Consider the following 12,388-nt stretch of genomic DNA (forward strand, 5'->3'; position numbering starts at 1 on the left):
ATCTTTGCTTTTATATATATATATATATATATATATATATATATATATATGGGGCAGGATATTCTTACACTAAGAGTTAGAAGTCTTACACTTAATCTTGAACATTGATTCACTTGTATCCAATGGCTCACATTACTAAAGAATTAGAGCCCTTAGATATAAGTGAGATCAATGGTTAATATTAAGAGTGTAACTTACACTGGTGTAAAATAATCCTAACCCTATATATATATATATATATATATATATATATATATATATATATATGTATATATAATATATTTATGCTTATGCCTCCTCCACCTAGTCCTAACTGGCACTGCCGCGTTTCAGTCTCAGGTTTTTAACATAATTATTATTAATTAATTATTAATTAACAATACATTGTAACACGAAAATTAATAGTTATAATCTAAAATTAATTATTAATTAACAATACATTATAACACGAAAATTAATAGTTATAATCTAAAATGAGATAAAGTCATGTCTTTTTTCTATGAATTAAGAAAAAAATGTATGTCATTTTAAATAAGATAACTTGTATTATTTTTTCACAAAAAAATGGGACACTCACCTTTAATTTTTTTGCCCACTCTCTTTTTCATAATTTATCTCTTTCTCTCATTTAAAATAACATAATTTTACATCATTTACACATTTTCCCGTTACTATTATCATTATACATAATAAATACACTTTCGTCATCAACATCAGCCTAAATAATATCTTAGTAGGCACTTGTTGTTCTTAAGTCGGCCACCCTCTATTATTTTTCTATTCTTTTTTTTCTCCAATTACATAATATTTCCGGAGATCAAACTTTGGGAAAAGTAATTTTTATTTTAAATAACATAATTTTGAGTCATTTTTATTGAAATTATGTCATTTTAGTGTATTTTTTGAATTTTTTAACATTTTTTTTATAAAATTAGGAAAAAAAGAAAGCGAAGGAGAGAATATATAAAAATACACTAAAATGACGTAGTTTCATTAAATAAAAACGACATAAAATTATGTCATTTAAAATGATAAATATTTTTTCTTATTACTTTATAAGAAAAGTATTTCTCCAGTTACAGATAAGTTATCTGCATGTACCAAAAAAAAAAAAAAAGTTATCTGCATTTACTTCCAAAACGACGTCGTTTTTGGATTGAAATATTAAAAAATTATAATTATAAAGACTATAATAACCCTGAAATAAATTAAAATTACAAAAATACTATGATTTTCGTCCCAAAATAATATCGTATTGGACTTACTGCAGATAATTTATCTGCAGTAACTGCAGAAAAAGCAAATCCTTAATTTATTAGTAGAAGAATATTTTTAGTGCTACGGTACATCTTCTACTCATAATAGGACTCATGTCTTACTTTTGTCAATTTATTAATAAATAATTTATTTTAAAATCAAGTAAGAGAATGATTTGATAAAAAATAAAATACGTGTCACATTATGAGTAGAAGATATATTGAAAACTCAGTGCATTCGTAGCACTAAAGAAATTTTCTGTTAATAGGAAAAAGTTCACAAATTTCTTTATAATTTTGCTTTGACTCGCTTGTCTTTTTACATTTTTTCAAATCACTTTCCCCTTTATGTTTTTTTATTCAAACTCATTATTAATATTGTTAGAAACTTAATTAATCGACTTATTTTACCCTTTTTAAATAAAAAAACATAGTGATGATAAAATATATATATATATATATATATATATATATATATATATTAAAAACTTACAATATTTATAAAAGAGAACAAAATAAAAAAAAAAGTTCAAATATGTATAAATCGAAAAGAATGATTTAGGACAAAAAAAAATTTAAAACCAAATATATTAAAGGGATTAGTGTTGTTTACCATAGGGGGGGTGTGTTAGTGTTTGGTTGTCTTTTTAAAGGATATAAAATTATTTTATTTTAGTCAAAAATATTATGTTTTATGACGAGAGAAATAGTCACACAATAAAAATCATGATGGAATAAAGTAAAAGATTTTTTTAATTTAATATTAAATAAAACACAGTAATTTTAACTAAAATGACTGTCTTCTCAAAAGACAAATATTTTTTCCTATATTAAAACTTACAACTAAGGGTGAAAGTGGGCTAGGCTGGACCAAGCTTTGCCCTGAAAAACCCAAGCCTACATCAAAAAATTTCAATTTGGCCTAGTCCAAGCCTAGTACGAGTCTAACTGTTAGTATGGTTTTGCCCGTTTGTAAAAAACAAATGGTCTGGCCTAGCCCGTTAGCCGGCTAATTTTTAACTTCTAAGCAAAACCATAAATCAACTTTACAACATACTCAAATTATATTGCTAAACCAAAAATCATAATTTTAACTTTCAAACAGAATCATGAATCACAACAAAACTCATACAATCTGCATTTAAGTAAATTTCAAAAGTAAAATGCTCAAACTAAATAACATATATTTCATCAGATCTAACAAACAAATCCATACTATGTAAATTAAAATAACCACATGAATCCAACAAACACATCATGATGTTTGTAGTAAGTATAACATCTCCTCAAAACCTTTTAATATATTCATATACACAATCTAACATGTTGAGATGTTGGTTCCTCCTACATAATTAAATTATAAATAATTGCAATTGATTATGTTCCGTTCTATTAAACCGTATAATGATACCTCAAGGGTATGCGCTCAGAGATATCCTATGGATAGGTATCTTGGTTGGCTTATGGCCAATATCCCCATCACTGCGCACAAGCAATAGGCTTATAGCCGAGACGTGGGTGTGTGCACAGTGTGGGCAGAAGTAGTAAATGAATTCAAAGTACGTACTTGGGGTCTTTAACCTCTTATTTATAAGGGTTACCTCTTGGACTTGTGTAGATCTCCCAGTTGTAGTAGGATTTAATTTCCTTTCTGTTGGGATAGGGACTCTATCCTTAGCAATCTTACTGTTTTATATTGTTAGAATAATTGGGTGGTTATCTATTAAGGGATCCTTGGGTGGGTGGTTACAATATGAAAATATTCTATAACAGATTAAATTTATATCTTTTGTTTTTCTTACGGTCATACTTATTTTATTTTATTTAAAATAAATAGTGCAATATAGGCCGGCCTATAGGCTTATAGTTCAGACTTTGTGAAAGTGAGCCTACGGCCTTTTTATTAAACAAATTTTTTCAAGGCCCAAGTCCGGCCTATTTTACAAAATATACTAGGTCAGGTCTGACCTGATGTAGGCCGAGTCATAGGCCCCTGTAGGCCGGGCCGGCCCAGTTTCACCTCTACTTACAACGTTACATAAAAGAGTAAAAGTAAAAAACATAAATAATCTAAAGAAAAATTAGACAAAAAATAGGATAAAAAATAAGTTAGTGTTGTAAATTTAAAAAAAAAATCTTATTTTTCTTCTATTTTTTTTTCTTTTTGTTCTCAATTTATTTTATTTTTTTAAATTAAATATATTTTGTTTTTTGTTTTGCTTTTTTCACTGTTAGTTTTTTATCACTATTAAAAGAAATAAAAGAAAAATAAGACAAAAAATGAATAGAATAAAAAGAAATTGGTGTTATAAGTTTTAAAAAAAAATATGTTATATTTTCTTTTTTTTCTCTTTTGTCCTCAGTCTATTTTTTAAATTATTTAAGCATATTTAGTCTTTTATTTTTAAGTTTTCAGTTTTAGTCTTTTCTACCATTGTTAAAAGATATATCATAAATAATAAGACAAAAAAAAAATTAGTGTTATAAGTTTCAAATACATTTCATATTATTTTTTCTTTTTCTTTTTTATCATAAGTTTATTTTCTTTTTCTAAAAATGATAAAATAGGTAGATTAATCAAGATTCTATCGATGTTGAAAATAGGTTTGGATGAAAAAAATCATAAGGAACAAGTGATTAAAAAAAGGTATAGGGGATAAGTGATTCTATAGCAAAACTATAGGGAAATTTTTAAAGTTTTCCCTTATTATTATTCATGCCCCAAATAATATTTTATTCACCTTTTCAAACAAACAATAATTTAAAATATTTGGAACTTAATAATTATAACTGAATATCAATTCAAATAAAGCAGTAAATCTTATTATTTATTCTGCAAAATTTGATAAATAATAAATCTAGCATGATTTGGGGTATAAGATTTGGAATGTATTTGAAATTTAAAATTATTAGATATTAAGTCTATTATAATTAACTATCTTTTATTTTTATATATTCTTATTTTGGGTTTAATGTTTATAATGTTATAAGAGATAAAATTATCAATTATCTCCTACACATATAAAAGTATGTGGGGCCCGTGTGCAGCCCTGTGAGGAGAAGATAGAAATTTTTTTTGAACCCCACATATTTTTATGTATATCTAGGAGATAATTTTATTTTTTACAATATGAGAAATATTAAACCCTTCTATCTTTAAAATTCGTATTTATTTTTATGGACTTTTCTTATTCTTATGATTTTGAATTTGAAGTTAATTTATAACTTAGCTATAAAAGTATGTTTAATAATAGTTTCTTTTTTATCTATAATTACTTTGGGTTCACTTTGTGTCATGTTATATAACAAAAGATTTTTACCTGCACACACAAATTAAGTGCGGGCCTCTTGCTCTAAAAAAAAATCTAAAATTGTATCATGTAAAAAAGTCAGGATATGAAACCGAATCATGTTGCAGGAAGAAACAATGTCATTCTACAACATGACAAATTGATTTCTCAATTACTTTTTATTTAACAATTTTTTATGCTGCTTCGACATTAATTATCATACCTGTACATTAGAATTAAGCAAATCTCGCTTGTTTTATGACCATATATATATATATATATATATATATATATATATATATATATATATATATATATATATATATATATATAGGCTCAAGATGATTTTATACCAGTGTAAGTTACATTCTTAATCTTGTCTGTTGATCCCACTTATATCTAAGGGTTCTAATTTTTTAGTAATGTGAGTCATTGAATACAAGTGGATCAATGGTCAAGATTGAGTGTAAGACTTCTAACTCTTACACCAGTGTAAGAATATTCTGCCTCTTATATTTATTAAATAATGATTTTATAATAAATAGTTAAGATCTTATTAAATATATTCATAAGTCATTCAAATATTTACTAGGTATAATCATTGTAGTTAAAATTGAGATTTTACCTAAAATCGGAAAAAAGATAAAAAAAAATCGTAAAATGTAAAATTCTAACGTAAAAAAAATCGTAAAAGCATTTAAATTTTTGATAAATCATTTTGATTAAAAAAATCATAAAATCATAAAAATACAGATTTAAATTGAAATTTTAACTACTATGGGTATAATATCCAAGAAGAAAATGAATTTAGGAGTAATGCTGAAACATTTTACCCATTGACATTAATAATTTGAGAATAATGAAATAACGAACACTATATGTTTAAGGAATGATTGTTTTACATAATAGCTATATTAGCACTTGGCAATGTATGAAAATATTTGAAAATTAAAATATTTTCTAATAATTTTGTAGGGTTCACTTTTTTTACAGTTACTATATATAAGTTATCTGCAGTAAGTCCAATATGACATCGTTTTGAGCAGAAATCATCGTATTTTTGTAATTTTAATTTATTTCAGGATTATTATTGTCTTTATAATTATAATTTTTTAATGTTTCAATCCCAAAACGACATCGTTTTGAAATTAAATGCAGATAACTGATCTACACATAAATATTTTTCTGAAGTTTTTATTACTATAAGAAAATACAAGTATTATGTTTATGCGTTATTGAACAGAAATAACATACTATACTAAAACTGTTTGTTATAAATATATTTTAGAAATTATTGTAGATAATAAACACTATGATTACTTCCGATACAATATCGAAAATGACATTAAACATGGTTCTTTTTAAAATAAATGTTGTAATCCAAAGCATATTAGCTGAAATGCAACCATTTTTTCTTACCTTGATTCTCAGCTTTAGTTATTAAAGACGTTGAAACCATCCAGTAGGCAGTAGCTTGATTAAAAACCTGTATTGAAGAAGTGTTCCAAATATTTGCTAAACTATGATAGTATATATAAGTTCTGATTAATTCCGATTTGAATTGAGATTTTTAATACAGTAGCATATGCATGATTTGAACTCTTGATTGATAGTTAAGTTAAAATAACTCTCCGTCACTTTATCCACGTTTGGTGGTTTTATATGAATATTTATATTTAGGGCTATGTTTTTCTCATGAGATAATATTGTTTCATGTAGAGACATAATTAAGTGGGTCCCATAACTAAAAAGGAAAAAAAATGTTAGCTCGAATTTCGATGGATGTGTAACATACTAACATGAGATAAAAAAAATTATGTAACATGAAAAAAATATTTCCCTTATATTTATAGAACACAAATTATTTGTTCTGCAACCATTTCCACCAATAATAATTATAATAAATATAATTTTGTGAATTTAACAATGTACGATTCATCAGATGTTTTAAATGATATGACAATCCGTAATTAAAAAACTGTAAACTTTTTATTTTAATAATATACTAAGGATTTATTTTTTCTGATATTACTTTAGATAACTTTATCTAATGTTCATCAAAACGACGTCGTTTTGGGACGGAAATCATGGTATTTTTGTAATTTTAATTTATTTCAGGGTTATAATAGTCTTTATCACTCTAATTTTTTAATTTTTCAACCCTAAAATGACGTCGTTTCGATGAACATTAGATAAAGTTATCTAAAGTAACATCGGAAACTTTTTTCCCATATACTAAACTCAAAACTTCAAAAATATTAGGAAAAAATTAAATTTATTTAATAATTTTCTACGGTAATCTCATTGTAATTTTATTATATATTGCTTAAAAATGTTATAAAAAAAACGATCAAACACTAATTGTAAATATAAGATTTCACCAAAAAAAAATTTCTATTAATACAATCACCAATATGTAACTTATATTCATTAACCAAATTCAAAACATAAATCATCAACAGCGCCAAAATCCCTAATCAATTGGCTTAACAGTCAATGAAATCGTATAAAATTACAGCATAGTAATGAAAAATAATTATAAATAAAAAATTGTATATATAATAAAACAACACCGAAATAAATAACTAGAAAACAAAATCTTCTAGAACACTTATAAAAACTCATAAGTTAATGCCCACAATATCTACAAAAGTAGGAAAAAAATATTTCTCATTCAAAGTAGATAGTTTTATCTAGTGTAACCCCAAAACGAACCTTATTTTGGGGTTTAAATTTTTTTTTGGGTATTTTAAAAATGTTACATTATTCTTGTAGCATTCTCTATAACTTAGTATAGAGGATGTTTTACGAAAAAAAAAATATAGAGGATGTCACATTATTTTTTTTTGTAAACACTTATTAATTCTTATTTTAAATGAACGAATAAAAATTATAAAATAATAAAAAATATGAGAATATAGAGCAGCGAATATAAAAGAAATACTATTAAAATTTAATTATACATTAAATAATAAGTCAAGTTCATTAGCATATCTAGAATAAACTATATTACATCATCCTCTAAAACTGAAAGAAAATATTTATACTTTGTCGGGGTAGAAAACTAAAGTCACTCCACGAGTACACAAAATCATTATAAACTCCGTAAGATCCTTAAAGTTTTTAATCATGGTGCTTCATTCAACTACAAAGATACACGTACTGGTATGCTTATTTTATGAAAATGTTAGCATAAACATAAATACACGTGAGATAAATTTCACTAATATTATGATTTTCAAACTATAACCAGTCCAGATACTTTAGCGAAAATATCATTATCTTATAATATGTTTATAATAAGAAAATAATAACTAAAATGATATGTAACTTTTAACTAAAACTACTAAAGCTCAGACCTTTGTGGGTTTCTGCATGTGAAAGGTTCTATTTGGCGGAACTCAAGCCAAGTAAGGCGTCCTTTACCTTCTTACCGTCTGATCCCAAACATTTATGGCTCATTTCATATCAGAATCTTTTAGTTAAGGATTACATATTTCGATAATATCCATTTGACACCAAAGGAATTTCTTAGTTCTACAATCTTTTAGTTAGAGATGTCGTTTTCTTAACCTAAAGTCCCGTATCACGATCATTATATTTTTGTTTGATCTTTTATTGGATAATAATATGTGATTTATTATTTTTTATATTAAAATATTTGAAATTTTTATCATTTTTTTTAGATATTTGAGTATGTTTATAATTTTTTAATATAAATTATAAAATTACATATAATTACCGGGTCATGCGGTTGAACCAGTGACCCACTGGTTGAACCAATGACCCAGTACCTCGACCGAGTCAATAACCGAACCGATTTTAAGAACATTGCTGTTTATTCATTTCTTTCTACGATCATCAGGTTATCTATATATATAGATAAATATGCAGACTTCTTTTTCTCTTTTTTTTTTTACTAATCCAATCCTTATATAGTTAAGTTTTAACCAATCTAAATAAAAATCTAACTATAATTTAACTAATTAATCATTATATAGATAAGAATCATCTTTTTAGCTTGACTTTAAAAAAATCTAATCAACAGCCATGACAAAAAGAAAAATATAAACTTTTCTTTTTATTATATTTTTTTTATTATTACATTATTTTAATATTTATTTAATATTTTTTATCCTATTATTATTATTACATTATTATATTTATATATATTATTATTTTATTATTTTCACTGACTCCCTTTTCTTCTTACAAGATGAGTAGATGACACTAAATGCACCAAACTTTTATATATGGCGCTTTAAGCGCCCTTTCTTCTAATATTACGAATTTCTCTCTCTATATATATAGCGCTTTTATGCCACCCTAGACACAATGACAACGCTTTTAGCGCCGCACTGTTTATTTTTTTTAATTTTTTTATATAGATTTGAATATTACAACTCTTGTATCATGAATCTTATCAAAATACTTTATATTTTTTTTCTAAATTTTAAAACGATATCGTTTTGTGGTTGCAGGAGATAAAGTTATTTCCAATTGCAAGAGAAATGTTAATCCTATCAAAATATGATATTTAGTCTCAATGTTTTATGTTTTAAACAACTTCATATACTCTTTAATTGATAATATATATATATATATATATAATTTAATCCCTTCCCATCCACTATAATTAATGCTTAACATTTTTTATAATAATGATAATTTATTAATACTTACCATTCTCTCATAACTAATGTTTAACACTACTTTAAAATAATAGTATATTAATGCTTAAGATACTTAATACTTACCAAAGCCTAAGGGGTGTTTGGTGTGAGTATTTTGGGAATAATCTTGGAAAAGTGAGGTGAGAATTTTTTTTTTACCATATTTGGTATGAGTAATAGTAAAATTATATCGGGATAATTTTTTTCCCACCATTCCCGTTTTTAACTACACATGGGGAAAAATAATTCCATGGAATTATTTTTTTTCCACCAATTGGAAAACTCATTTTCATATTTTGAGACAAAAATACCCTTATACAATATATAAGAAGATGTGTAAAAATGAATAATTTTGTCATTTCGATTCAGATTCCCGTCAATATTTTAGAATCAACTAAACATAGCATAAGTAAAATTAATCAAAGTTTACCGAAATTTTTTTTGCCTACCAAACACCTTTTTGTAACTCTCTCGGGAAAAAAAAATTCTCACCATATTCACAAAAATCCTTTTTTCCAGGTAAAAGTTTTTTATGTTCTATACCAAATGACCCCCCAGGTGAATAATGTTAAGGATAAAAAAGGATAAAATTTTCTTGCAGCTGGGCTTTTGTAAGGCTGGTCCCAAAGTCACTTTAGGCTTTGATATCTTGCAACTGGGCTTTTGTAAGTCTGGTCCGAAATGAAAGTCCCAACAAATATGCTAAGGAAAAAAAAAGGATAAAATTTTCTTTTGTACATATATCTAATTTATAATTGACAACGAACTAGAATTAGCACTTATGGAAGTGTTATATGAAAACTACAAAGCATATGCTAAGCTGTTCATAATTAAAATCATTAAGTATATGTTGAGTGAAAGGGAAGCCTTATTAATTATTGTTCATTCAAAAGTAACTTGAAATGTCACCATTACACATTTATACACTTTTTTCTTACTTGTATGCAAATATTTTTTAATCAAAGGGATCAAATCCTTAAAGTAGTAAATAGTATTGTCATACCATAAAGAAAGGGGGTATAAAAATATAGGAAAAAAAATTCATATTTAGTACATATTCATGTCGTATGTAATTTACTTTTATGCTTGTAAGTTGTATGCTTCTTCTTTTTTTCTTTTTGTGTGATGACAGATAAAAGTGAACAAGGTCGTAAATTGGTACAAGTTCTAAAATTGGGATCGTCTAAGTATTATCGTCTCTATCACTATGAACGATAAATGAATTCATTGTAATGGATTGCAACTAACGAGTCCGATAATAGTCTATGACTTTCCCGTTGCGTCCAGATTCTGAAAAAAAACTCATGTCTTTTGTTATTGTAAGAAAATTTCCATATTCGAACTGTCATTAGTTGTTAGTTATTTTGGTTCACAGGTTACAAATTAAATATGGTACAAAAAGAGAGCATTTATGCTGGTTGATTAGATACATCATACCAAAATACACGCTTATATTATAACGACAATTTCTGAATTATATTCTATACAAATGAAATTAATAAAGGACAATTAAGTAATCACAATTGTAAACAAATAAGGAGTTCGAATAGATAAATAAAAATGTTAATAATTTCACCGATAAGTTAGTATTTGAAGAGAGCTCTTAAGACGAAAATGATATGAAATTATGATTTTTTTTCCTATAAAGATAATATTGTTAAAAAAATTATTTTTAGATAATAAATTAAGTTGGCGACAGCGGAACATATATCTTACTTCTCAACAGCAATAAATTTTAAAACACAAATTTGTTTTAATGTGAAAAAAAATATTTGTCATTTTAAATGATATAAATTTGTATAATTTTTAAATAAAATGATGTTATTTTAGTGTATATTTCGTTATTTTTTATATTATTTTTTCCTCTATAAAATTAGGAAGAAAAAAAGAGTAAAAAATCATGAACTATACATCACATCGCGTACTCATGTTTAATCTAAAATAATAAAAAATTATGTCATTTAAAATTAATGTTGGTATGGTACAAATACTTTTCTCTTAAATATAGTGTAAAATCTTACTTTAATTTTTAAAAAATACACTTGTTATCAATCTCGTGTCATTTTAAAATATTTTAGTATACAATGATATAAAAAGTAAGTAAAAAATATTTGTCATTTTAAAGTCCATAATTTTATGTTATTTCAAATGAAATTATTGTTTTTTTGGTAGTTTTTTTTACCTTTTTTCTTATTCACAAAATCAGGAGGAGAGACAAAGATAGAATACTATAAAGTAGAAAGAAAATAAAATACCACTGAAACACAATAGTTTCATTTAAAATGATATTAAAAAGAATAAATTTTTTAAAAAAATTAATAAAGTGATTTAAAAATTAAAAAACAAGAGAAATATAATATTTTAAAGACTTTTAAGTTATTAAGACAATTGACTCAACAAATGAATATACGTAAATATACCGAATAAACATAATTCCTAAAATCAAGAGAGATGCTAATTAGGGGTGTAAATGGACTAGTCCAGGCTACAAGGACCTACGACCTAGTTTATATTAGGTCAAATTTGTCCTATTATAAGTAGTCAAAGAGAACATACTTAGACTTTTTAAAAAATCTATTTAAAGAGCAGGCCATAGACTTCTTTATACATGTTGGGCTTATAGGCTGACCTATATCATTTTTTAAATAAAATAAAATAAATTATTATTTTAGTTATTTTTTAATTGTTGAATGTTTAATAGACTTAAAAAGACTAACAGGTTTAGGTCAAGACTTTTATTTTTTAAATATAGGTCAAACCAGATTTGTAATTTGGGGCATATATAAGTTAACAAATCAGACCAAACTTAAGATTTTTTATACAGGTCTAGATTATTTAAGGTAAAGTCCAGCCTAACTTATTTATACTCCTAATGCTAACTAATAAAAGTTGGAGATCATTTTTTATGCTCGGGACCACCAAGTGGTGATTTCTTGTGTAAATGAGACAGTAAAAATGGGAAAGAGAGAAAATAATAGGGAAAAGTTCACCAATGTCCCTTTGGTTTACTTCAGAATCACTTATGCCCCTGTAATTTTTTTCGTATTACATATGCTCCCGTGGTTTGTAAAATGGTATGTTTTTTTATCACATATACCCCTGTGGTTTTTTATTTTTTACAAAGCACAGAGACATATGTGATAGAAAAAAAACCACAGGGCATAAATGA

This window comes from Gastrolobium bilobum, unplaced genomic scaffold (assembly GCF_033153095.1).
Source record: "Gastrolobium bilobum isolate Gb01-03AN ecotype WA unplaced genomic scaffold, APGP_CSIRO_Gbil_v1 utg7477, whole genome shotgun sequence".
Taxonomy (NCBI): Eukaryota; Viridiplantae; Streptophyta; class Magnoliopsida; order Fabales; family Fabaceae; genus Gastrolobium; species Gastrolobium bilobum.